Source organism: Lepidochelys olivacea (genome assembly GCF_965140295.1).
Source record: "Lepidochelys olivacea isolate rLepOli2 genome assembly, chromosome: 13".
NCBI lineage: Eukaryota > Metazoa > Chordata > Testudines > Cheloniidae > Lepidochelys > Lepidochelys olivacea.
In genome coordinates this window covers 35,932,599-35,959,448 of record NC_140423.1, presented here as the reverse complement: position 1 = coordinate 35,959,448, position 26,850 = coordinate 35,932,599, and the positions used below count along the sequence as shown (strand labels likewise).

The 26,850-nt window shown below is 44.4% G+C and overlaps 1 pseudogene across 1 annotated transcript; it reads left to right on the top strand.

Moving 5' to 3' along the window:
- Nucleotides 1-89: 89 nt before the first annotated feature.
- Nucleotides 90-26,247, top strand: LOC311529473 (annotated as a pseudogene). Its single transcript has 4 exons — nt 90-1,031; nt 7,995-8,201; nt 19,868-20,553; nt 26,040-26,247. The product of its transcript is annotated as an uncharacterized misc_RNA (transcript).
- Nucleotides 26,248-26,850: the final 603 nt, after the last annotated feature.

Sequence of the window (26,850 nt, the reverse complement as noted above, 5' to 3'; positions counted from 1 at the left end):
AATAAGGGTAATTTCCTCTGTCACTCTAATCCTAACCATTGCCCTTCTCCTTCCCTCCACAACTATCACACAACATGCTGAGGAAGAAAATGTCCAACCGAACCACCGTGACTGAATTCCTTCTCCTGGCGTTTTCTGACGTTAGGGAGCTCTAGATTTTGCACTTTGTGGTGTTTCTAATGATTTACCTGGCAGTCCTGCTGGGGAGTCTTCTCATAATCACAGCCATAGCCTTCGACCACCATCTTCACACCCCCATGTACTTCTTCCTGGTGAATCTGTCCATCCTAGACCTTGGCTCCTTCTCTGTCACCGTTCCCAAACCCAAGGCCAATTCCCTCATGAACACCAGGCTGATTTCTTATTCTGGATGTGTGGCTAAAGTCTTTCTATTCATGTTCCTTGGTGCAGTTGATCTCGGCATCCTGACTGTCATGGCGTACGACCGATACGTCGGCTTCTGCCAACCACTGCACTATGAGAGCGTGATGAACAGGAGAACTTGTGTCCAAATGGCAGCTAGTGCCTGGATCAGTGGTATTCTTTACTCTGCTCTGCACACTGGGAACACATTTGTCATATCCTTCTGTGGAGGTAACAGAGTGGATCAGTTCTTCTGTGACATCCCCCAGTTACTCAACCTCGCCTGCTCTGACTCACACCTCAGTGAAAGTGGGGTTATTGCCTTTAGTGCATGCTTAGTCTTAAGCTGCTTTATTTTCATAATTATGTCATATGTTCAGATCTTCAAAACTGTGCTGAGAATCCCTTCTGAGCAGGGCCGGCATAAAGCCTTCTCCACCTGCTTTCCTCACATTACAGCTTTGTTTATTTTCTCTGGCATCTTTGCCTACCTGAAGCCCACCTCCAGCTCCACATCATGTCTGGATCTCATGGTGGATGTTTTCTATTCTGTGGTGCCTCCTATGATGAATCCCACCATCTACAGCATGAGGAACAAGGAGATCAAAGCTTCCCTGAGGAAACTCATTGGTCAGACGTTATTCATGATCAATAAAATGTCCATCTTTCTCCTTTGATTTTAATTTCCTTCTGTGCATCCAGGGGTGTTGTTACAATTTTATAGTGGGGGTGCTGAGAATCATTGAACCAAACCGTGCATAGAATAGAAACTACTTCAAGCCAGGGGGTGCTGCAGCACTCGCCACACTCCTAGTTCCACCACCCATGTGTGTTTCTTCACAGATAAATCAACTGATGACGTTTTTGTCTCCATGAACACATGGTTTGCCATCTTGTTATACAAAAAGGGGACTGTGCATGGGCAAAAATGAGAACACCACTCAAGTCAGTGGAGTTACTGTAAATTTATACCAGTGAGAATAATATCAGAATCTGTCTGTCTATCTATCACAGGATTGTATACTGTCACCCATCACCATGCTATCTGCTAAAGTCAGTAGCAATATCAAAGTCCTTAGTGGACTTCATGGAGTCCCTGACTCTTCTTTTTGGGGGTAAAAAAATGTTTTGCAGTATCACTGCTGTAGCTGTTGGTTTTTTGCTTCTGTCTCCAATTTTGAGGGTTTTGTTTTGTTTTTGTTTGTTTTTACCTAATCGGTAGGTAGGTTTATTTCTTTCATTGTTCCATTGTTTTTAAGGTGAGAATGTCTGGGGATATGGTAAGTGCTAATTGATACAGCATTGTCAATGTTTTGTTACCCATTCGGGATGCCCATATGTCATCTCTTTGATGGGGTTTTCTGCGCGAGCTGCAAATTTTCTTTCCACAGTGATAAAGCTGTGACAAGTGTCTGCATGGTTGAGTTCCTACTGAAATAATTATATGACTAGAGCTGGGGTATTTCTGTGTTATTAATGATGTGTTAGGGAACAAAGAGCCTTAGGTAGACATCTTTTTATTATTGTAACCTAAATAAATAAATCAATGCTGTGTTATTTGTGCTATGGGAGGAAAGAATTTGTTTGCTTGTATGTTTGTTTGTTTGAGAGGAAGCTGTGGAATATTTCTTAAAAACAGTCAGACAGAATAATGATGGCAAATTGTGATCCCTTTTAAATCACTGGTTTCAAGGTTCCTTCCCCACGCTGAACTCTAGGGTATAGATGTGGGTACCTGCATGAAAAACCTCCCACGCTTATCTTTACCAGCTTAGGTTAAAACTTCCCCAAGGTACAAACTATTTTACCTTTTGTCCTTGGACTTTCGCTGCCACCACCAAACGTCTAACAGGGGTGTAATTGGGAAAGAGCCCGTTTGGAAACATCTTTCCCCCCAAAATCCTCCCAAATCTTACACCCCCTTTCCTGGGGAAGGTTTGATAAAAATCCTCACCAATTTGCATAGGTGAACACAGAGCTACACCCTTGGCTCTTAAGAACAATGAAAAAAGCATTCAGATTCTTAAAAAGAATTTTAATAGAAGAAAAAGTAAAAAGAATCACCTCTGTAAAATCAGGATGGTAAATACCTTACAGGGTAATCAGATTCAAAACAGAGAATTCCTCTAGGCAAAACCTTACGTTACAAAAAGACACAAAAACAGGAATCTACATTCCATTCAGCACAGCTTATTTTCTCAGCCATTTAAAGAAATCAGAATTTAACGCATATCGAGCTAGATTACTTACTAAGTTCTAAGACTCCATTCCTGTTCTGACCCCGGCAAAAGCATCACACAGACAGAGAAAGCCTTTGTTTCTCCTTCCCCACCCCCTCCAGCTTTGAAAGTATCTTGTCTCCTCATTGGTCATTTTGGTCAGGTGCCAGCGAGGTTATCCTAGCTTCTTAACCCTTTACAGTTGAAAGGGTTTTTCCTCTGGCCAGAAGAGAGTTTAAAGGTGTTTACCCTTCCCTTTATGTTTATGACAACTGGAATTTAGCCACTCACTTCAAATGGATCAGGATTTGGCCAATGGCCAAGACACACAAAGTTCCAAGAATGGGTAATGGTGGCCGGGAGAAAGTGAGTACAACAGAAATGCATGGGTAAATTCCCCAGCTCAGCTAACCCTGTGCTAATGCAGAGTAGCTCCATCGCTGGTTTGATACTGGCCCAAAGACACAAGGCTGGACGCTGCAAGCTTATATGAATTCATTAATTTAACAAAGAAATTGATATGTACCAATCTTGTGATCCCAAGGGGAGTCTCTGACATGTTTAAAACCAAATGCACTGCTTCAGGTAGAATAAACAAACAGATTTATTAAATACAAAGATAAATTTTAAGTGATTATCAGTCAAAGCCTAACAAGTCAGAGTGATTACCAAAATAAAATAAAATATAAGCATGCAGTCTAAACTCTCAACCCTATTAGACTGGGAAGCAACTAGATAAAGCAGGTTTTTTCACCTCACTCGATATTGCAGTCCTTAATATACAGATTTGTTCCTTAAATGTGGGCCAATTTCCTGTGCTGGAGTCTTGTCTTCTTCTCAGTGTCCTGGTTGCTTGCAGCGGAGATGGGGGCCGGAGAAGGGCCCAGTTTGTGTATACTCTCAGCACATGTGCTTCTAGAACACAAGTCCAGGCATGTCTGGAGGGTATTGCTGAGTCTCTCTAAGCAAGGTTGAGCAAGTCCCCTGGTGCAGCCAGGTGAGTCATTGCATCGTAACTCCCTTGCTGGACAATGGCTACTGATGGATTGTTTGACACCCCACCCGGGCATTGGTTACTTTCCTTGTTGTTGCCTCTGGGGAACTAATATCTCTCTGATTCCCCAACTTACAGCATGGTTTAGTGACCACCATACAACATAATTCTCATAACTTTGTGTGCATTAATGATACACATATATGGATAGAGAAATGAATTTCAGCAGATTATGACTTTCCCCTGATATCTTACAAGGCATGATTTATATGTAAGATCACAATTATATGAAAATGAGGAATATGGGGGTTACAGTGCACTCCGCCAAGGTATACAATGGCACAGAGAGGGAAGCTTTCAAATGTACACAGAGCTCTTCTTCAGGTCTGCAGGTGAGCTCTCCATAAGGTACACCTTCTCTCTCTAAGAATTACCAGTATGAATAATTTGCCTGGTGTCATATACTTATAAAATTGGTATAAGTGGAAAAGTGTCATCACATGCACTGAGCTCGTATTTTATGCATCATCCATTGTAAAACTAGTCACAGCCTAGCTAAGAAAGGATCTCACAAAGCAGGCCTATTATTAGTATTAGGATACCCATCTGTGTGCATTGATATATACAATGCATATATGAGGGACAAAAGCACAATATGTGATTCGAGAGATAAATCGATAGATCGATCAACAGAGCTTGGGAATTTATACCAGCTGAGAATCTGCTCTGAATGCTCATGATTATTAATCCATAGCTCACTTCATTTGCATATTTTGCACTAAGGCCCTGATCGAGCAAATGCCTTTAGAAAGTGGTTATCTTTAAACACACAAGCAGTTCCACTGATGGTTTGCAGTTAATCTCATCTTTTGATTTATTAACACAGAATAAGAGTTTTCTCAAATCTAGAATCTCCAGGTTGCCTTGGCCCAGACTCACCAAGCTGTTATGCCACTCCTCCACTCCTAACTCCCTGTGATGGGGTCTGTTCCTGCTCTACAGTGCAGATCGCTCCAGCAAGGACTCCCCTCTGGCTGCTCTGGAGAGCCTCTTCCCCTCTATACATAGCCAGCAGGAGGCTCCCTACTCCCTGAAATTCTTCTACTCTTTATCTCTGGGACAGGGAACACAGCTGGTGGTCCCTAAATTGAATGGGAGCTCAACTCTCCGCTCTGCAGCCTGGAAGCCCCAAGAACCCTGATTCAAGACAGGCCTCTGAGGGCTTTCAGATTCCATGCCATGGAGCTGGGAGCCTGAAATCCCAGGGTCCATGGCTCTGAGGTAACCTTGCCATGCAGACTGTCCTGGGCCAGGAACCTGAGGGCTTCCAGATTCCCAGGCCAACTGGCTCCTTGGAACCAACACTGAGATGGGAAGCTTGGGGAGCCAGTAGACCCAAGAGTTTGGAAGCCATTGGGTACCCATTCTGGGACAGTTGCATGGCTGGCCAGACCCTGAGCAGCAGTCCCTAAGCCCATTCCCTCCTAGGCCCATTCCTGCAGCCATTGCTCAGAGAGCACTGCCAATGACTGCTGCTAGAACCCTGGCCCAAATTCAGCCCTGAACAATCGTAGAATCATAGAATATCAGGGTTGGGATGCAACTCAGGAGGTCATCTAATCCAACCCCCTGCTCAAAGCAGGACCAATACCAATTAAATCATCCCAGCTACGACCAATCCCCAACGAATGCAGGGGGAAAAAACCTCTGTTCCTCCAGAAATAATTATGTGGTGTGTCTGAAGGAAGAAGCTATTCCAGACCAGCTGGGCTTCTTAAGCCACAGGGCTATGAGCTACTGTAGGTCACATGTCTGCGCTATATATATATATTTGATTTGGCAAATATCTTCGGACACCTTTTGGACCTCAGCCCTGCCTTCTTTTCGCCAAGGGCCCTTCCAGAGATGTTGCCATTGTGTCAGACCCAGGCTCTGGATTGTGTTCTCCCTCTGTGGGGTCAGTTCGAGTATATTGTCAGAGTGGTTTGTTCACAGGTGATATCATTACTCGGCTCACAACCCCGGAGACCGGATTCAACTATTTAGTCCCAGAGGAGGGATTTACTGGGCTGAAGCCATGTCAACCTGTAGAGTTGGGAGGGGCTTCCAGTCCCCCTGATCCCATTTAATCTTTTACCTCTCAGCCAAGCATACCCTAGGAGTGGCGCAGAAAGTGCCCATCTGTGGAGTGGATCCCTGTCAGCTTGGAACTGCAGAGAGACCCGGCAACTCACAAATCCAATGACGGAACATGAAAATCTGTGCTGGATAATGCAGTAATGGGTTCATGAGAGAGATAAGGAGATTGTTGTGCATGGAAATATATTGACAGATAATGGCCAATAATTTTGAGCACTGCAGGATCAAATGCTTTGCAATTTGGGAAGAACAAGCCAAGATCAACACAGTAAGTTTGTTACTGTCTTTTTTCTTTATTAAAAATATTGTCTTTTCATAGAAGTCCCCCAAATTTCCAAACGTTTGAGATTTTTGCCACAGAGAAACAATCGTTCTCTGCTAAAAACTGTTGCAAACTGAAAAATTCCAACCAAAATCTCTCCTTCACATAGAAAAAGAATCAGCTTTTGGATAGATAGATAGATAGATAGATAGATAGATAGATAGATAGATAGATAGATAGATAGATAGATAGATAGATAGATAGATAGATAAAGTCTTTCCATGAAAATTTGCTTAACTGAAAACACAAATTTTCTTTAAAAAAAGTTAAAGCAGAACATTATTGACCAGGGTGGGAAGCACTATTGTTGTTCAATGGTACCATAATTTCAAACACTGTCATTCTGTTATATCCATTTTTATTTCTGTTTCAAAGTCATGAACGCAGAATGGCAGAACAGAGTGAACAGCAGAACTGAAAGCCCAGGGAGTATAGGCTATACTTAATAGATGTGCTAGAACCATGACACTCAGAGTTTGGGTTCAATCAAGCAATGGCAGCCTGTTTATGTGGACCTTGCCCAAGGACATTAAGGGCATATCTACACCACAGCCGGGAACATGCTTCCAAACTCATGTAGGCATACTAAGTGAATCCTCTGTCAAAAGGGCCGGCAAAAAAGTCTTCTCCACCTGCCCGCTTCACATAGCAAACTGCACTAGCGGAGAAGATGAGGGCAGCACAGGGAGTGGCTCAGTCTAGCCACCTCAGTACAAACCCGCTTGAACTCTGTGGGTACGTAGTCGGATGAAGCTTTAGCTGGTGTCCAGGCTACCTCTGGCTAACCATGGGTATGTTTTGTGCAGTAACTGGAGCAGAGCTAGCCCATTTCCATCTACTGGAGCTGTGACGGTGTTCCCCTATGCTGTGTAAATGGATCCCCAGGAGGTCAATAGCACAGGAATCCAGAGCTCCTGGTCTATCACCATATCCAGTGTACAACACTTCTGCCAGCTGAGAACAAATGGGTTCACAGTGTAGATACATGATAAGACAGAGCCCATTCCCCCACAGAGCTCATAAAAGTCAGAGAAAGGGATGGAGGGGAAACAGAGGCATGGGGAGAGGAAGTGACTGGCCCAAGGTCACACAGCAGGACACTGGCAGAGATAAGAACAAAAGCCAAGTCTCCTGGCTGCCTCTGACCCTCACAGAACAGGTATACAGTCACAGAGGGAAACGACACAAGCTAGCAGTAACTGTGCAATTCTACTAGCCCATCTTTACTCAGAGATGGGAGTGGAGCTGGGATTGGTGCCATCAATCAATTTGTAACCAAGTGGCAGGTCATCTATAAACAGAGTTTGGAGAGGAATTGTTACAGACAAGCTTGCACTTAGAACACTTAGAGAGTCTGTCATATTTCCATAGAAAGTGGGAATTGGGCTGTCTTGGAGTTCTAGTACTTTAGTTCCGTGCCCAAGTTTTCCTCTGTTGTTTGACAGAGTTGAGGAGCCATCTTTGCTTGACCTCTGTGGTTGTTGTTGTTTTTTTTTTTTTGCAGTTTCAGTCTTTAATGCATTTGTTCAAGTGACATCTTGGGACAGATCCCCGGATGGTACAAACTGATATAGCCCCATGGATTTTATGGGAGTTATGCTAATTGACACTATTGCGATAACACATCTGAGTAGTGGTCTGATTCTATGCAGTACTTGTAGCCATGTTGGTCCCAGAATATTAAATAGACAAGGTTGGTGAGGTAGTATGGGAGGCTCAAAATCTTGTCTCTCTCACCCAGGGAAGCTGATCCAATAACAGCTATTACCTCACTCACTTTATCTCTCTAGTGCTCTCTGATTTTCAGCAGTGAGGAGCACTCGCTGTTCCTAGTCAATGGAAGGATTGGAGGGGTGCTGTGCACATTTAACAGAAGATCATAGGACATTACTCAGAAGGGAATCAAGGCCCTCTGACAGTCAAATCCTGAGTATGGACCTTCTTCTTCCCTCCACAGCCATCACACAATGTGCTGAGGAAGAAAATGTACAACCGAACCACCATGACCAAGTTACTTCTCCTGGCATTCTCTGACGTTCGGGATATGCAGATTTTGCACTTTGTGATGTTTCTGGTGCTTTACCTGGCAGCTCTGATGGGGAATCTTCTCATCATCACAGCTATAGCTCTCAACCACCATCTTCACAATCCCATATACTTCTTCGTGGTGAATCTGGCCATCTTGGACCCTGGATTCATTTCCGTCACCATCCCCAAATCCATGGCCAATTCTCTCATGAACACCAGGGTGATTCTTTATTCTGGATGTGCCGCCCAAGTCTTTCTCTTTATGTTCCTTGGTTCAGTTGCTATTGGCATCCTGACTGTCATGGTATATGATCGATATGTCGCCATCTGCCAACCACTGCACTATGAGAGAGTGATGAACAGGAGAGCTTGTATACAAATGGCAGCCAGTACCTGGATCAGTGGTATTCTTTACTCTGCCCTGCATACTGGAAACACATTTGCATTATCCTTCTGTGGAGGAAACGTGGTGAATCACTTCTTCTGTGACAACCCCCAGTGAGTCAAGCTTGCCTGTTCTGACTCAGACCTCAGTGAAAGTGGGGTTATTGTCTTCAGTGCTTGCTTAGCTTTAAGATGTTTTGTTTTAATAATTGTGTCATATGTTCAGATCTTCAGATCCGTTCTAAGAATCCCCTCTCCACAGGTCAGGCATAAAGCCTTCTCTACCTGCCTGCCTCACCTCACTGTTGTCTCTTTGTTTGTTTTCACTGGCATCACTGCCTACCAGAAACCCAGCTCCAGGTCCATATCACATCTGGATCTATTCCATATCTATTTCTATTCCATTGTACCTCCAATGCTGAATCCGATCATCTACACTATGAGAATCCAAGAGATCAAAGCTGCCCGGAGGAAACTGATTGGACAGAGGTTTTTTTATGACCAATAAAATATCCATCTTTCTCCTTTGATTTTAATTTCCTTCTGTGCTTCCTTGAAAATATAATGAAATGATGACATAATTGTCTCCACAAGAACATGGTTTGTCATCTCTTTATGCAAAAAGGGGAATTTGCACTTGCAAAAATGAAAACACCACTCAAGTCAATGGACCTAATGTAACTGCATACCAATGTAATGTAAATAATATCATTATCTATCTGTTTGCCTTCTATCTATCTATCATAGGATTGTGTACTGCCACCCATCACCACACTATGTTAGCACCTTCTACATAAAATCATTAGCCCTATCAAAGTCCTTAGTGAACCTCAGGGAGTGTCTGTCTTCTTTTTTGGAGTAAAAATTGGATTGCAGTATCAGTGCAGTATCTGTATTTTTTTTGCCTCTGTCTCTGTTTTTTTAGTTTATTTTTGATGGGTTGGTTTCTTTCTTTTTTTGAAGTGTTTTTGGAGGTGGGAATGACTGGAGAGATAGTAAGTGTTCACTTACACATCATTGTCGATGTTATCTTGTCGATGTTTGTTATCTATCGAGGGTGTCCATATGTGATATGTTTGATGGGGTTTTCTGAGCGAGCTGAAAGATTTCTTTCCACAGTGATAAAGGTGTGCACAAGAAGTGTCTGCATGGTTTTCTGTTGAAATAATTATATGAATCAGGCTGGGATAGGATTGTGCTTTTAATGTGTGTTAGGGAACCAAGAGCCTTAGGTAGACATCTTTTCATTATTGTATCAATAAATAAATAAATCAATGCTGTGTCATTCGTGCTACGGTGGGAAAGGGTTGTTTGTTTGTTTGTTTGTTTGTTTGTTGCAGCTCTGTGTACGTTTCTTAAAGACAGTCAGACTTGATAATGAGGCCAATTTTGATCCCTTTTAAATAACTGGGATATAGCAAATCACTTCAAATAGATCAGGATTTGGCCAATGGCCAGTACACACAAAGATCCAAAAATGGGTAATGGTGGCCAGGAGAAAGTGAGTGCAACAGAGACGCATGAGTAAATTCCTCAGCTCAGGTTTCAGAGGGGAAGCCATGTTAGTCTGTATCAGCGAAAACAACAAGGATTCCTTGTGGCACCTTCGTGACTAACAGATTTATTTGGGCATAACCTTTCATGGGCTATAACGCACTTCATCAGATACATGCCGTGAAAAATACAGTAGGCTGTATAGTTATACCTTCTGTATATTTATAACTGCCTACTGTATTCTTCACTCCATGCATCTGATGAAGTGGGTTTTAGCCAATTAAAGCTTATGCCAAAATAAATTTGTTAGTCTCTAAGGTGCCACGAGGACTTCTCCCGGTTTTCCTCATCTCAGCTAACCCTGTGCTAATGAAGAGTATCTCCATCAATATTGCTGGTTTGATACTGGCCCAAAGACACAAGGCTAAATTCAACCGTGACATAAACAGTGGTGTATGCAGTGTTGTTGCAGCCATGCTGGTCACTGAATATTAGAGAGACACGGTAGGTGAACTAATATCGTTTATTTGACCAAGTTCTGCAGGGGAGAAAGACAAGCTTTCAAACGTATACAGAGCTCTTCTTCAGGTCTGGAGATGAGCTCTCCATAAGGTACACCTTCTCTCTCTAAGAAATACCAGCATGAGTAATTTGGCTGGTGTCATATCATTATAATATTGGTATAAATGGAAAAGTGTCATCACATGCACTGAGCTGGCATTTTATGCATCATCCGTTGTAAAACTAGTCACATCTCAGCTCAGAAAGGATATCACAAAGCAGGCCTATTATTAGTATTAGGATACTCATCTTTGTGCATGGATATATACAATGCATATATGAGGGACAAAAGCTGACATCGGTTGAGCTTGGGAATTCACATCTGCTGTCAACACTCATGATTATTAATCCATCGCTCAGTTCCTCTGAATGTTTTGCACTAAGGCCCTGATTCAGCAAACCCCTTTAGAAAGTGCTTAACTTTAAACACGTGAGTTGTTCCACTGGTGATTTACAGTTAAAAACTCATCCTTTATTGGATTAGATTTAGGGCTAGGTCTAAACTGGTGTCAGACCTGTCACCGCCTGAATATTTCTCCTTCCCCTGTTAATCCATCTTCTACAATTGAGGCATTTGAATTACTAACCCCTTCTGGGGACTGGTTTATAAACACAGAATAAGAGTTGTCTCAAATCTCTGGGTTGGATTGACCCAAAGTTACTAGGCTGTTATGCCCCTCCTCTGCTCCCTAGTCCCTCTGATGGGGTCTCTTTCTGCTCTGCAGTGCAGGTCGCTCCAGCAAGGTTTTCCCTCTGGCTGCTCTAGAGAGCTTCTTCAAAAGTTCTCTCTGGTCCTGGGTCTCCTCTCTGCATCTCCTGCAGGAGACTCCCTTCTCCCTGACTTTCTTCTACTCTTTGTCTCTGGATCAGAGATCAAAGCTGGGTGTCCCTGGATTGAATGGGAGCTCTCTACTCCTCAGCCTGGAAACCCCAAGAACCCTGATTCAAGACAGGGCTCAGAGGGCTTCCAGATTCCATGCCATGGAGCTGGGAGCCTGGAATCCCAGGGTCCAGGGCTCTGAGGTAACCTTGCCATGCAGACTGTCCTGGCTAGGAACCTGAGGCCTTCCAGATTCCCAGGCCAACTGGCTCCTTGGAACCAACACTGAGATGGGAAGCCTGGGGAGCCAGTGGTCCCAAGTGATTGGAAGCCCTGGGGTACCCAGTCTGGGACAGTTGCATGGCTGGCCAGACCCTGAGCAGCAGTCCCTAAGCCCATTCCCTAGGACCTTGATCAGACCGCACTGCCAATGACTGCTGCCAGATTACTGAGCAACGGCTGCAGGATCTGGCTCTGGCATCCAAATTCAGCCCCGAACAAGGCCAGCTTCTCCAAGATGGAGCAACAGTAGGGGCTGAAAAATGATTTCATCTCCCTGCAATGTGCAGAGAAAGGGCTCACAGGGTCTTCAGTGCAGGACACTGAGTCGCAGATCACATGGTCTTTGTCAACAGGATTCTAGGGGCACAACACAAGTCTTGTTACACAGAGCTCTGTGCCCTGCAGGCATGTTTGCTGAGCAACACCCCACCAGCCCCCCAAATCCCACAACCTGCCCTTAGGAGGATTTCTAAGAAGCAATTTCTAAGAAGTTGCTTCCCAAATGCTTGAGTTGGACTAACCAACAAGACACTAGCCTTGGTGGACACTGACCTGAGGATCCTCCAGTGAGATCCTCAGTTTCCTGCCCCATGCCAGGGGGTGGTAGTTGTGCCTTGTTGTTGTTCACCTTTTGCTGTAATTTATGGAACGTTTAACTGGAACGTGGTCCAAACACAGGCCTTAGAACCAGAACAGAGTTGCAAACAGAGTCCTCTTTACCCAGGCCTATCGGCTATTTAGCCTATTCCTGGCCATGTGTGGTGCATCTGCTGTTGGCCAGCTCTGTGACGTACCTCCATCACCTACATGAGGATATGGCACACTGAGCACCATCCAACAGCTCCCATCCAGGGTCCACCTCCTGGATGGATGATGAGCCCTAGACAGGCCATAGAAGAAGAGGAGAAGGAGGTGGTCCTCAGGAGAAAATTGTTGGAACTTCGGTCTCCAACCACGCCCTATCCCCCTCGACACACAAAATGGTCTTTCAAAAGACACCCCTAATCGCAATTAAACAAACTAAATTCCGACAGGCCAAACCGTCAGCTGATGTAAATCGGCCATAGCACAATTGAAATCAAAGGGTCAGGCCATCAGTCGGCATAACTAGCCCTAGCCCTTTGAGAAAACAAAGATAAACTAATATGTCTTGACTGACTGTTACTTACAAGTCTGAAATATGAGAGACATGTTTAGAAAGATTTGGAGAACATGGATTGATATCCGATCCCTCTTAGTCCCAAGAGAGAATGGCCACAGACACAAAGAACCCAACACAAAACCTCTTCACCCCACTAGATAGGAAAGTATCTGTTGTCCCCACTGGTTCCTTTGGTCTGGTGCCAATCAGGTTACTTGAGCTTCTTAACCCCTTACAGGTAAGGAGGAATTTAAGCTACCCCTATGGTTATGACACGCCCCCAAATCACAGACGGTGTCGGACAACCTGCTGTGATTTCTTCCTGGAGCTTGAGGAGAAAACAGAGTTAATAAGACACATGCACCTCTAGAGATACTACTGATTATATAAAAACTAAGAATATGTTCCACATTTCAACAACAATTTTAACCAGTTGATTCTGGGAAACTTTCACGAGAGAGTGCATCAGCCACTTTGTTAGAAGCTCCTGAAATGTGTTGTATTTCAAAATCAAAATCTTGGAGCGCTAGACGCCACTGAAGAATTTTTTTGTTCTTGTCCTTGACGGTATGAAGCCACTACAGCGTAGCATAGTATGTTTGCAGGCGGAAACGCCGTCGCCAAACGTATGGACGTAGCTTTTCCAGAGCGTACACAATGGTGTAGCATCCCTTTTCGCTGCTTTACCAGTGACTTTCCCTCCCAGACAGTTTCTTGCTCAGAAACATGACAAAATAGAATTCTTGATGTGGTCGTTTCTGCATTAAGACTGCTCTCACACCATGCTCGGACACATTTGTGGTTACTAGGAATGGTTTGTCAAAGTCTGGGGCCCTTAGCACAGGGTCAGACATGAGTGTTGCTTTAAGCCAGTTAAAGGCCTTCTAACACTGTTCAGTCCACTGAACTGCATTTGGTGCTTTCTTTTTGGTTAGTTTTGTCAGCGGGGCGGCGTTTCGGCTGTATTGCGTTACAAATCGTCCGCAATATCCGGCCAAGCCAAAGAAGGATTGGACCTGTTTCTTTGACTTTGGAACAGGCCACTTTTGCGGAGCAGCCATTTTGGCTTGTAGGGGGTTGATAGTTCCTTGACCCACCTGGTGTCCAAGGTAATTCACTCTTTTTAGGCCTATTTGACACTTTTTGGCCTTCACAGTTAGCCTGACTCCCTTATGCTCTTGAAGACTTTTTGCAGATGCTCCAGGTGTTCTGCCCATGACTCAGAAAAGAAGGCCACATCATCAACGTAGGTGACTTCCAATCCTGCAAGAAGACTATCTACAAGTTTTTGGAAAGTGGTGGGTGCATTTCGCAGGCTGAAAGGGAACACATTAAATTCACACAGCCATACATGGGTGATGAAGGCTGACCTTTCCTTGGCGGATTAATCCAGTGGTACTTGGCAGTACCCCTTGGTTAAGTCTAAGGCAGAGATGAACTGGGCAAACCGCATTTTCTCCAACAGTTCATCTTTTTGTGGCATTGGATAGTTGACTGGGCGAGTTACAGCACTTAGCTTACAGTAGTCCATGCAAAAGCAGATCTCCCCTTCCGGTTTGGGAACTAGAACCACTGGAGAGGCCCATGCACTGCCAGAGAGGCGGATTACACCCATCTGTAGCATATCCTGGAACTCCCATTCTATAGCAGTTTTGGCTTGAGGAGACATCCGGTAAGGTTGGGCTCCAATTGGGTGAGCATTACCTGTGTCAATGGAGTGGTATGCCCGTTCGGTCCGTCCTGGGGTGGCTGAGAACACTGGTGCATAGCTAAGACACAGCGCCTTGATCTGCTGTCGCTGCATACGCCCAAGGGTCATGGAGAGGTTCACCTCTTCCACACCAGCAAGCACTTTTCCCTTCGTCGTAGACACCATCAGGCCACTCAGCGTCGTCTCCTTCCTGGGCTGTAAACTGACAAAACTTTAATTCTCTGGAATAAAAGGACTTTAGAGAATTAAAATGGTACATCTTCGGATTTAGGTTTGAGGTGGGGGATGCTGTGAGAAAGCTCTTGGCCCGTAAATGTCCCATCCCACGGCGCTTCCATTTTATGGGCCTGGAGCGCCTTCAAGACCACAACCTGGTTCCCCTACTTTATCGTACCAGGCTTTTTGCTCTTCCTGAACATCTTTTAGGTTTTCTTTAGCAAGGGCTAACGAGGAACGGAGGGTGTTTTGTAAGATGTTCACAAAGTCCAGACTGTTAGTTCCTGGAGAAGGTGTAAACCCCTCCCATTGCTGCTTCACCAGCTGTAATAGCCCCTGAATCTCATGGCCATATACAAGTTCAAATGGGGAAAACCCTAAACTGGGATGTGGTACAGCTCTGTAGGCAAAGAGCAACTGCTGCAACACTAGGTCCCAATCATTGGAGTGCTCATTTACAAATCTACGTATCATGACCGCCAAAGTTCCACTAAACTTATCCACCAGGCCATTTGTTTGATGGTGGTGTCGTAAATTTAAAGGGAAGGGTAAAGACCTTTAAAATCCCTCCTGGCGAGAGGACAAATCCTCTCACCTGTAAAGGATTAAGAAGCTAAATGTAACCTCGCTGGCATGTGACCAAAATGACAAATGAGGAGACAATATACTTTCAAAAACTGGGAGGAGGGAGGATTTGATCTGGTCTTGGGGTTTTCCCATTCTTTGGCACACCTCACAAGACCGGACATAGGTAGAAAAATCCTTGCCCATTCCCTCCCAGTGGAACCACTTTCCCAAATGATCTTTGGTCCTGTTCACCCCAGCAAGGCCACTAGGATGATCGTGGGCTAAGCTCAAGAGCTTTACCCGGTACTTAGTTGGAACTACCAACTGTCTCTGAGTATGTCAGTCTTCCTGGTGTCCACCAGAAAGAGTTTCCTTGTATAAAAATCCTCTTTCTACAACAAACCTGGATCGATTAGAAGAGCTGAGAGGCGGTGGGTTGCTCCGTGCCGCCGTCCAAGCTCTGTGGAGGCTTTCATCTGCTTCCTGTTCAATCTGGAACTCTTCCCTTGATGCTGGAGACATCAGTTCCTCATTGGCTTGTGGACCTATGTTTGGTCCCTCTGGAAGCGATGTAGGGGATGGGGCTGTTTCCATTGACTGTGAACCGTTCTCCGCTGGTGCACTACGTTGGGGTTCAAACTGCAGCTGAGCCTCTTGAGTAGGGTTATCTGCTGCTGCCAGTGCAGGTTCGGTGCGGCCCTCTGCTGTTGAGTTTGCAAGTACTGGATTCAGTGCTGGCAATGGGTCTGGTGTTGGTTGTTCCGCCCGTTCCGGTTCTGAGACTGGCTCTGTCTGGGTCTCTGAGACTGGATCCACTACTGCTGTTGCAGACATTGGCATGGGGTCCGGTACATTACCTCTGACCTGGTCCTGGTAGAAGTTTTCAGAACAGAGCTAGGCGTGACAGCTTGCTTAGCCTGGCTGTGGGTGACCATTCCCACCCTCTTGGCTAGCTTCACATGACTGGCCAAGTCTTCCCCAACAGCATGGGGATGAGATAATCATCATAGACTGCAAAAGTCCACATTCCTGACCAGCCCTGGTACTGGACAGGCAACTTGGCTTTATGCAAATTGAAAGAGTTTGACTTGAAGAGTTGAATTGTCACTTGGGCCTCTGGGTTGAGTAAGTTGGGGTCCACTAAGGAAGCATGGATATCCGGCACCTGTTCTCCAGTGTCCCTCCACACAGTGACCTTCTTCCCACCCACACTCACAGCTTCCCTCCGCTCTGAGGGTATCTGGGAGGTATCTGGGTCTGCGGACCTCTGGTGTGATTCCAGTGCAATGAACTGTAATCTGTTGGGGATCTTGGGGCAGTTGGCCTTTGCAGGCCCCGGCTCATTACATTTAAAACATCGTCCAGCTGACAGGTCACTGAGGCGAGGTGGGTTGCTGAAGAACAATGTGATGGTACGGTAAGGTGATGGAGTGTTCCTTAGGGTGTAGCTGGGGCCTTGGGCTGCCCCCGGTAGTAGGGTGTGGTCTGAGGGTGTCCCTTCTGATATCCGCTGCAACTGTGACCAGGGTTGTTTCTCTCTCCTCCCTCAACCCATTTTGTTCAAGTTTGCCCTGCCATTCTGGTGGTCTGGGACTGCTCGTATTGATCAGCATAAGAAGCAAGACTTCCTGCTGAGTCCATTTTCTTATCCCATAAACAATGTTTTATTTCCTCGGACATATTCAGGAACTGCTACTGAGCCATCAAATCACACATTCCTTCGAAGCTAGTTACACCCCTTTTTTGACCCATTTATCTAACAGACCCTTTATTTGGTTTACATAAGCCACATTACTTAGTCCAGGCCCTCTCTTAAGGGTTCAAAATTTTACTCTGTAAGTTTCAGGTGTAACTTGAAATTGCTTTAAAATCAAATCCTTGAAATTATTATAGTCAGAGACCTCCTCAATAAGCATCTTATTGAATATGTCCAGAGCTCTTCCAGTCAATTTTGCGACCAATGTGGTCATCTTGTGAGCTTACGGAATTTAATGGATTGTGCAGAGTCTCTCAAAGGTGAGAAAATATTCAGCAATATCACTAGATTTATAGAATCATAGAATATCAGGATTGGAAGGAACCTCAGGAGGTCATCTTGTCCAACCCTCATCATACTGTGGACATAGTTGCTCCCATTTGTGGATTGTTGGTTAAGGATTGTTAGGATTATACGATATATTTTGCTGAGCCTTTGCTTTCTCCATCTCCAGTGCATGCTTCCTCTCTTTTTCCCTCTCCTCCATTTCTTTTTCCTTTGCCTCCATTTCTTTCCTGTGGACAGCATCTTTGGGTTTTTTTGCCTTGGGTTCTGTCATCTTAGCCTCTCTGTTTTTAACTAACTTTACAACCAAGAGTTAAAAAGAAAACTGGCTTGTCAAATTTTTCTTCTGTAATGTGATTCCTATGTTCTCTGATAGATATTCTCAGCCTACAGAAAAATCCTTTGTCTCCAGGTAAATAGACAGAAAAACCCTCTAGTTGCTCTTAGCTAAAAGCTCTTAGCTTCAGGTCTGTGAAAAACTTGTGATTTTCCCCGCAGGAGACTACCTTGCCTTGAGGTAGAGAAAACTCCAGCTCAGAAAGACAAATCCCTTTTGTTATACTTGCTACTCTGCCCCCCCCCCCCCAGGCAGAGACAGAAAAACTCTAATTGCTTTCAACTTAAAACCTGCTTCCAAACAGCCCAAAGGAAAAATATGTCCTTTTAAAATCCTACTGTGCTTCTGCTTCAAAATGATCTAAAAAAAATAAATCTCAAAATGGTCCCACAAAAATCTCAAAATGATCCCACCGCTCTGCCACCATGTCAAGGTTCCTTCCGCAATCTGAACTCTAGGGTACAGATGTGGAGACCTCCATGAAAGACCCCCTAAGCTTATTCTTACCAGATTAGTTTAATAACTTCCTCAAGGTACAAACTTTGCCTTGTCCTTGCACTTGCCACCACCAAGCGTCTTAAACAAAGAACAGGGAAAGAGACCACTTTGAGACGTCTTCCCCTCTAATATCCCCCAAGCCCTACACCCCCTTTCCTGGGGAAGGCTTGATAAAAATCCTCACCAATTTGCATAGGAGAACACAGACCCAAACCCTTGGATCTTAAGAACATTGAGCAAGCAAGCAGGATTTTTAAAAAAGAATTTTAATTAAAGAAACAGTAAAAGGATCACCTCTGTAAAATCAGGGTGGTAAATACCTTACAGGGTAATCAGATTCAAAACATAGAGGTTTTAGACAAAACATAGGTTTAGACAAAACATAGGTTTTCTCTAAACATACCTCTAGACAAAAACCTTAAGTTACAAAAAGACACAAAAACAGGAATATACATTCCATTCAGCACAGCTTAATTACCAGCCATTTAAACAAAGGAAATCTAACTTATTTGTAGCTAGATTACTTGCTAACAAGTTCTAATACACCATTCCTGTTCTTTTCCCAACAAAAGCATCACACAGACAGACAGATCCTTCCCCCCCGCCCCGTCCCTCCAGCTTTGAAAGTATCTTGTCTCCTCATTGGTCATTTTGGTCAGGTACCAGCGAGGTTGTTTTAGCTTCTTAACCCTTTATCGGTGAAAGTGTTTTGCCTCTGGCCAGGAGGGATTTTATAGTTCTGTATAAAAAAAGGTGGTTACCCTTCCCTTTATATTTGTGACACCTTATCTCTCTCATGCTCTGATTGTCAGCAGTGAGGAGCACTCGCTGCTCCTAGTCAATGGAAGGATCGGAGGACTGCTGTGCACATTTAACAGTAGATCATGGGACATTACTTAGAAGGAATCAAGGTAATTCCCTCTGACACTTGAATCCTGAGTATGGACCTTCTTCTTCCCTCCACAGCCATCACACAATGTGCTGAGGAAGAAAATGTACAACCGAACCACCATGACCAAGTTCCTTCTCCTGGCATTCTCTGACAATTCGGGAGCTGCAGATTTTGCACTTTTTGGTATTTCTAAGATTTACCTGGCAGGCCTGATGGGGAATCTTCTCATCATCACAGCTATAGCCCTCAACCACCATCTTTACACCCCCATATTCCCGGCATCCAGTGCTGAGAGGCAAAACAACAGCAGGGGTTCGTTACCCGGTGTGTTTCACTCAATAATCACAATGGGGTGGAGAAGCAGAAAAGTTTATTTGCAACTGCAAACAAGGTACAGGGAGAATAGAATCTCAAATCCTGCACACCAGAGCAGGTCATTACACACACTTTTATATTCCTTAATGCTACTGCACTACACAACATCCAATTAAAACTTTGCACAAAAACGCTGCCTTCCTTATATGGGTTACAATAATATTTTTTTCCTGCATCCTCTAACAAGCATTCCTAGCAATTTAAACAACCAGCACATTCTGTCTGGCCTTGTAGCTCTCTCTCCTATTATCTTTTACTTGGCGTCAGAAAACCTTACACTATAAGGCATTATCTGCGACTGCAAAATTGTTTTAAGATCAAAAGAGCTTACTTGAACCAGCCAGGCCTGAATTCTATTAAGGAGGGGTTGAGAAGAAGCCCTTAGGCCTTCAGTAGGGAGACTTCCTCGACCCTTCGGTTCCTCCATCCTCTCCACTTAACTAGTGGCCATGCCCTGAGGGCTCCAACACCATGTACTTCTTCCTGGTGAATCTGGACATCCTGGACCCTGGATTCATTTCCGTCACCATCCCCAAATCCATGGCCAATTCTCTCATGAACACCAGGATGATTTCTTATTCTGGATGTGTCGCCCAAGTCTTTCTCTTCATGTTCTTTAGTGCAGCTGATATTGGCATCCTGACTGTCATGGCATATGATCAATATGTTACCATCCGCCAATCATTGCACTACAAGAGTGCCTGGATCAGTGGTATTCTTTACTCTGCCCTGCATACTGGAAACACATTTGCATTATCCTTATGTGGAGGAAATGTGGTGGATCAGTTCTTCTCTGACATCCCCCAGCTACTCAAGCTTGCCTGACTTCAGACCTCAGTGAAAGTTGGGTTATTGTCTTCAGTGCATGCTTAGCCGTAAGCTGTTTTGTTTTAATAATTGTTTCCGATCTTCAGATCAGTTCTAAGAATCCCATCTGTACAGGGCCAGCATAAAGCCTTCTCTACCTGCCTGCCTCACCTCACTGTTGTCTCTTTGTTTGTTTTCACTGGCATCATTGCCTACCTGAAACCCAGCTCCAGGTCCTTATCACTCCTGGATCTCATGGTGGATGTTTTCTTTTCCATGGTACATGCAAAGCTGAATCCGATCATCTACAGCATGAGGAACAAGGAGATCAAAGCTTCCCTGAGGAAACTGATTAGAAGGAGGTTATTTACAACCAATAAAAAGTCTATCTTTCTCTTTTGATTTTAGTTTCTTTCTGTGCTTCCTTGACATATTTGAAAACACCACTCAAGTCAATGGATCTAATGTAAATGCATACCAATGTAAAAAAATATCATCATCCATCTGTTTGCTTGTCTATCTATCTCTGACAGGATTGCGTACTACTACCCATCACCATGCTATGTTAGCACCTTCTATATAAAATCATTAGCCATATCAAAGTCCTTAGTGAACCCTCAGGGAGTGTCTGTCTCTTCTTTTTTGGAGTAAAAATTGGATTGCAGTATCAGTACAGTAGCTGTATGTTTTTTGCCTATGTCTCTGTTTTTTTAGTTTATTTTTGATGGGTTGGGAACCAAGAGCCTTAGGTAGACATCTTTTCATTATTGTAATCCCAAATAAATAAATCAATTTGTGCTATAGTGGGAAAGGGTTGTTTGTTTGTTTGTCTGTCTGGTGAAGAGAAAACTGTGGAGTATTTCTTAAAGACAGTCAGCCATGATAATGAGGCCAATTTTGATCCCTTTTAAGTCACTGGGATATAGCCACTCACTTCAAATGGATCAGGATTTGGCCAATGGCCAATACACACAAAGATCCAAGAATGGGCAATGGTGGCTGGGAGAAAGTGAGTGCAATATAAATGCATGGGTAAATTCCCCATCTCAGGTTTCAGACAGATAGCTGTGTTAGTCTGTATCAGCGAAAACAACAAGGAGTCCTTTGCCTGGTGTCATATCATTATAATATTGGTGTAAGTGTAAAAGTACCGTCACATGCACTGACCTAGCATTTCATGCATCATCCATTCTAAATCTAGTCACATCCAAGCTAAAAAAGGATTTCACGAAGTAGGCCTATTATTAGTATTAGAATACCCATCTTTGTGCATGGATATATATAATTTCATATATGAGGGACAAACGTATAGTATGTGATTCAAGAGATAGAGCGATAGATCGATCAATGGATAGATAAACCCAATTATTGTGACTCATTTTCTCTTCATGTCTGTCTATAAGTAGACAGACAGACTCTGGGGTAACCTTGCCATGCAGACTGTCCTGGGCCAGGAACCTGAGGGTTTCTAGACTCCCAAGTCTGGAACAGTTCCATTGTTGGCCTGTCCCTGAGCAGCAGTCCATAAGACCCATACAGCTGCTGAGTGAAACTAACAATCTTGTCAATCACATCTGCTGGATAGGCTAATAGCAGCTTTGAAACTGACAAGATTGTCAGTTTCACTGGGTAGATTCTTGAGTCCTGGGAAGCAAATTTTGTTTCTGAGACACCATGTGTTGATATTTCTAAAAAAAAATATGTTTTTTTGTTTAGAGTTTCTGGTTAGAGGGAAATTTTGAAATAGCAATATTTCACATGAAGCAGAAATCCTGCCTTTTAGCCAGCTCTACTTACTTAGGTGGAAGAGGGAAAGTCCGTGATTTTTGGAAGATGCAGAAGTGTGGGGTAGTGAAGGGCAGAGAAAACTATGGCTGGTTGAAGAAGGAGAATGTTGTAGTTCATTGATGGAGAAAAAATTGCCATTTGCTTAATGTTGAAAAATTACACTTAATTAAAAGTTAGTTAAAAGTTAATTAATGGGAAAATTATTTGCTGAGGGAAGGAGGATGTTATGCTGGATAAATTGCTGAGAATTTGGTGGACGAAGTCAATGTATTTTACATGTGTTCGTACTGTCCTGGGCACAGACCTACAGTCTGGACTCTCTTTTCATTCAAAATGGATAAGTAAAACAAATATTGCAATCACTTGATTCTATGGCTCAGGCCACAAGGCTATGTCTATGTAAGAGATCACCCAGTCGGATGTGGCCCATCCCTGCAGCCATTGCTCAGATTGCACTGCCACTGACTGCTGCCAGAATGCTGAGTAAGGGCTGCAGGATCTGGTCCTGGCATCCCAAATTCATCCCCAAACAAAAACACCTTATCCAATGTAGAACAACAGCAGGGGCTGAAAAATGTTTCCAGATCCCTGTAGTCTGCAGAGAAAGCTCCCTGGTTCCTCAGTGCAGGACAGTGTGTCCCAGATCACATGGTCTTTGTCGGCGGACAGAACAAAAGCCTTGTTAGGCAGAGTTCTGTGCACTGAACATAAGAACGTAAGAACGGCCATACTTTGTCAGACCAATGGTCCATCTAGCCCAGTATCCTGTCTTCCAACAGTGGCCAATGTCAGGTGCCCCAGAGGGAATGAACAGACAGGTTGTCATCACGTGATCCATCCCATCGCCCATTCCAAGTTTCTGGCAAACAGAGGCTAGGCACACCATCCCTGCCCATTCTGCTAATAACCATTGATGGACCTATCATTCTTGATCTTATCTAGTACTTTTTTGAACCCTGTTATAATCTTGGCCTTTGCAACATCCTCTGGCAAGGAGTTCCACAGGTTCACTGTGCATTGTGTGAAAAAATAGTTCCTTTTGTTTGTTTTAAATCTGATGTCTATTAATTTCATTTTGTGACCCCTCTAGTTCTTGTAGTATGGGAAAGAGTAAATAACACTTCCTTATTTACTTTCTCCACCCCAGTCCTGATTTTATAAACCTCTATCATATCCCCCCCTGAGTCAACAGAGGGGGTTTTGCTGACCAAATCCTGCAGCCTTAGCAGGGAAGCCATTTGGAGAAGCTGCTTCACAAATGCTTGAGTTGGATTCTCCAACAGGCCACCTTGGAAGACAGGGTGATGAGCCCTAGACAGAGCTTAGAGGAGAGGGCAGTGGTATTCAGGGGAAACTGTTGGATCTTCAGTCTACAGCAATTCCCTATCCCCATCCACAAACATAAAGGGCTTTCAAGAGATACCCCCAATCCAAAATAAACAAAACAAACTCTGACAAACTAGGCCCTCAGCTGGTGTAAATTGGCCAAACCTTGATTGAAATCAAACGGCCAGGTCATCAGTTGGTGTAAATAGCCCTAGCTACTTTGAAATCAATGGAACTGCATCAATTTACACCAGCTCAGGACATGACCTTTCATTTTTAATGCTTGCCTCTGGGTACCGCTTAGTGGCCAGCTTTGAACACCCCAGGCAGCCTGACCTCTGGGTTCCTCTGGTGGTTGCCTCCCAAGAGCTGCTGATGCAATGCAGGAGAAAACATTCTCTGCTGCCCCGGTAGCAATCATGTAGAGTTAATGAAGGAACAGGTTAGTCCAGGCCAGCTGAGCTTCTGGTGCTTCTAGTCTCTTAGCTCTTGTATGTCACATGACTGTGCTATAAATATACATTTGACTTGTCCAAACTTAGCCAAATCTGCCTTGATTTTAGCCAAGGGTCCTTTCAGGGATGTTGCCGTCATGTGAGATCCAGGGCAGGTCTGTTCCCCGTCTGTGGGGTTAGGGTTGGCTGGGACAGGTTGTCCAGGTGGTTTTTTCCTGAGGTCACATGAGAGCTGGGCTCACAGCCCTGGCGCCTAGACTCATCTATTCAGCCCCAGAGGAAGGACATACTGGCTGTGACGGTGTTTGATGCCTGCACAACCCAGGAGCAGTTCTAGATTTTCAGGGGTTTTCAGTCCCTCATCCAGTTTAGTGAATCAACTCTTGGCAAAGCCTGCCTGAGGAGGGGAGCAGGCAGCGCCCATCTGTAGAGGGGCTCCCTGTCTGCTAGGAACTGCGGAGAGACCCAGGGACTCAGGAAATCCATCCATGGGACATGGAAACCGCTGCTGGATAATGCAGTGATGCTTACATGTGAAAGCTATGGTAATAGACTGTTGTGAATGGACATATATGGATAGATAGTGGCCAATGTTTTCTACCACTGGAGGATCAAAGGATCGAAGGAACAGACAAGGTAGTCATCAAGTGGTCCATCCCGTCGCACATTCCCACTTCTGGCAACAGAGGCTACGGATGCCATCCCTGTCCACCTTGGCTAATAGCAATTGATGGACCTGTCCACCATAAATTTAGCTAGTTCTTTTTGAACCTCAGTACATACCCGGCTGAGCTCAGTGGGTATATAGTCGGATAGAGTTTGAGCTGGTGCCCAGGCTACCTCTGGCTACTTGGCTTTTTTTTTCTGCAGTAACTTCGGCAGAGCTACCCCATGTCTGTTTGCTGGAGCTGGGAAGATGCTCCCCGCTGCAGCATAGATGGACGCCCAGGAGGTCAATGGGAGAGGAATCCAGACCTCCCGGTCAATCACCATATCCCATGTGAAACACTGCTGCCAGCTGAGAACAAAGGCTGTAAATGGGTGCACTGAGCAGACACATGATAAGACACAGCCTATCCCCCATAGACCTCATAAAAGACCAGGCAGACAAAGGGAAGGAGGGAAACAGAGGCTCGGGGAGGAGAAGTGACCGGCCCAAGGTCACACAGCAAGCCACTGGCAGAGACAAGAACAGAACCCAAGTCTCTTGACCGTCGCTGCCACGCTCAGACCAGACATAAAGTCACAGAGCGATGCAACTAGCCCATCAACACCCAGAGATAGGAGTGGAGCTGGGACTGGTGCCGTCAATCAATTTGTAACAAGGTATCAAGTCATCTATATACAGAGCTTGAGAAGGAATCATTACAGACAAGCTTACAATTTGGATGCTCAGAAAATCTGTCATATCTCCCTAGTGGGAATCCGGTGGTCTTGGAGATCTAGTACTTTAGTTTCATGCCCAATTTTTTCCTCTGTTGTTTCACAGAGCTGAGGGACCATCTTTGCTAGATCTGTGGGCTTGGGTTGTAATTTGTTCCAGTCTTTAATGCATTTGTTCAAGTGACATCTTGGGTCAGATACTCAGATGGTATAGAACTAGGGTGACCAGATAGCAAGTGTGAAAAATTGGGACAGATGGTGGGGGGTAATAGCGCCTATATAATACAAAAACCCGAGTATTGGGACTTTCCCTATAAAATCAGGACATCTGGTAAGCCTAGTGTAAATTGAAGCTGCCCCGTGGACTGTTAGACAGTTATGTCAATTGACACTAGTGGTCTGAGTAGTGGTCTGATTGCATGCAGTAGTTGTAGCTGTGTTGGTCCCAGAATATTAAAGACACAAGATGGATGAGGTAGTCTGTGTGGTTCAAAATCTTGTCTTTCTCACTAACAGAAGTTGGTCCAATAACGGATATTACTTCACTCAAGTTATCTCTCTAGTGTTCTGATTGTCAGCAGTGAGGAACACACACTGCTCCTAATCAATGGAAGGATGAGAGGAGTGCTGTGCACATTTAACAGTAAATCATGAGGTATTACTCAGAACGCAATAAGGGTAATTCCCTCTGACACTCTAATCCTGACCATTGCCCTTCTCCTTCCCTCCACTGCCATCACACAATGTGCTGAGGAAGAAAATGTCCAACCAAACTGTCCTGACCGAGTTCCTTCTCCTGGGACTCTCTGATCTTCGAGAGCTGCAGATTTTGCACTTTGTGGTGTTTCTAAAGATTTACGTGGCAGGCCTGATGGGGAATCTTCTCATCATCACAGCTATAGCTCTCAACCACAATCTTCACACTTCATGTACTTCTTCCTGGAGAATCTGGCCATCCTGGACCTTCGATTCATCTCCGTCACCATCCCCAAAGCCATGGCTAATTCCCTCATGAACACCAGGGTGATTTCTTACCCTGGATGTGTCACCCAAGTCTTTCTCTTCATGTTCCTTGCTTCAGCTGATATTGGCAACCTGACCTGATCGATATGTCACCATCTGCCAACCACTGCACTATGAGAGAGTGATGAACAGGAGAGCTAGACAAAATGGAGAGGTCTTCCAGGGGTTAAAATATATTTTGTCTTGTGGGTGGACACCCCTTCCTCCCCCTGTGTAGAATCCAGCTATAAAATGGAGATTTGGAGTCACATGGGCAAGTCACATGGCCATGCATGACTCAGAACTTACAGGTAGCAGCTATTGTTCACTTGCTACGTTGAACGTCCTCAGGTAGACTTCTTATGTGGATTGGAGCCTCCCAAGACCCATTGTTCATTAAATGTTTCTTGATTGGCACTTAACTTGTACATTCCTTTCTCAAGAAGCTGACCAAATGCTTTATTAATGCTGCTTAGAAATCAAGCAAGTACACAACCAAGATTCACAACTTAGAACACAAAAATGATACATGCATACAACAGGAGGAATAGAGTCAGTAGATCAAAACCTTTACAGAGATATGTTACATGGCATATGTCGCATAAAACATATTCCAGTTACGTCAAATATACATTCATAAGCACATTTCCATAAAGCCTTATGGGGTGCAATGTCACACCGGCCACCTCCAAAAAACTGAGGATG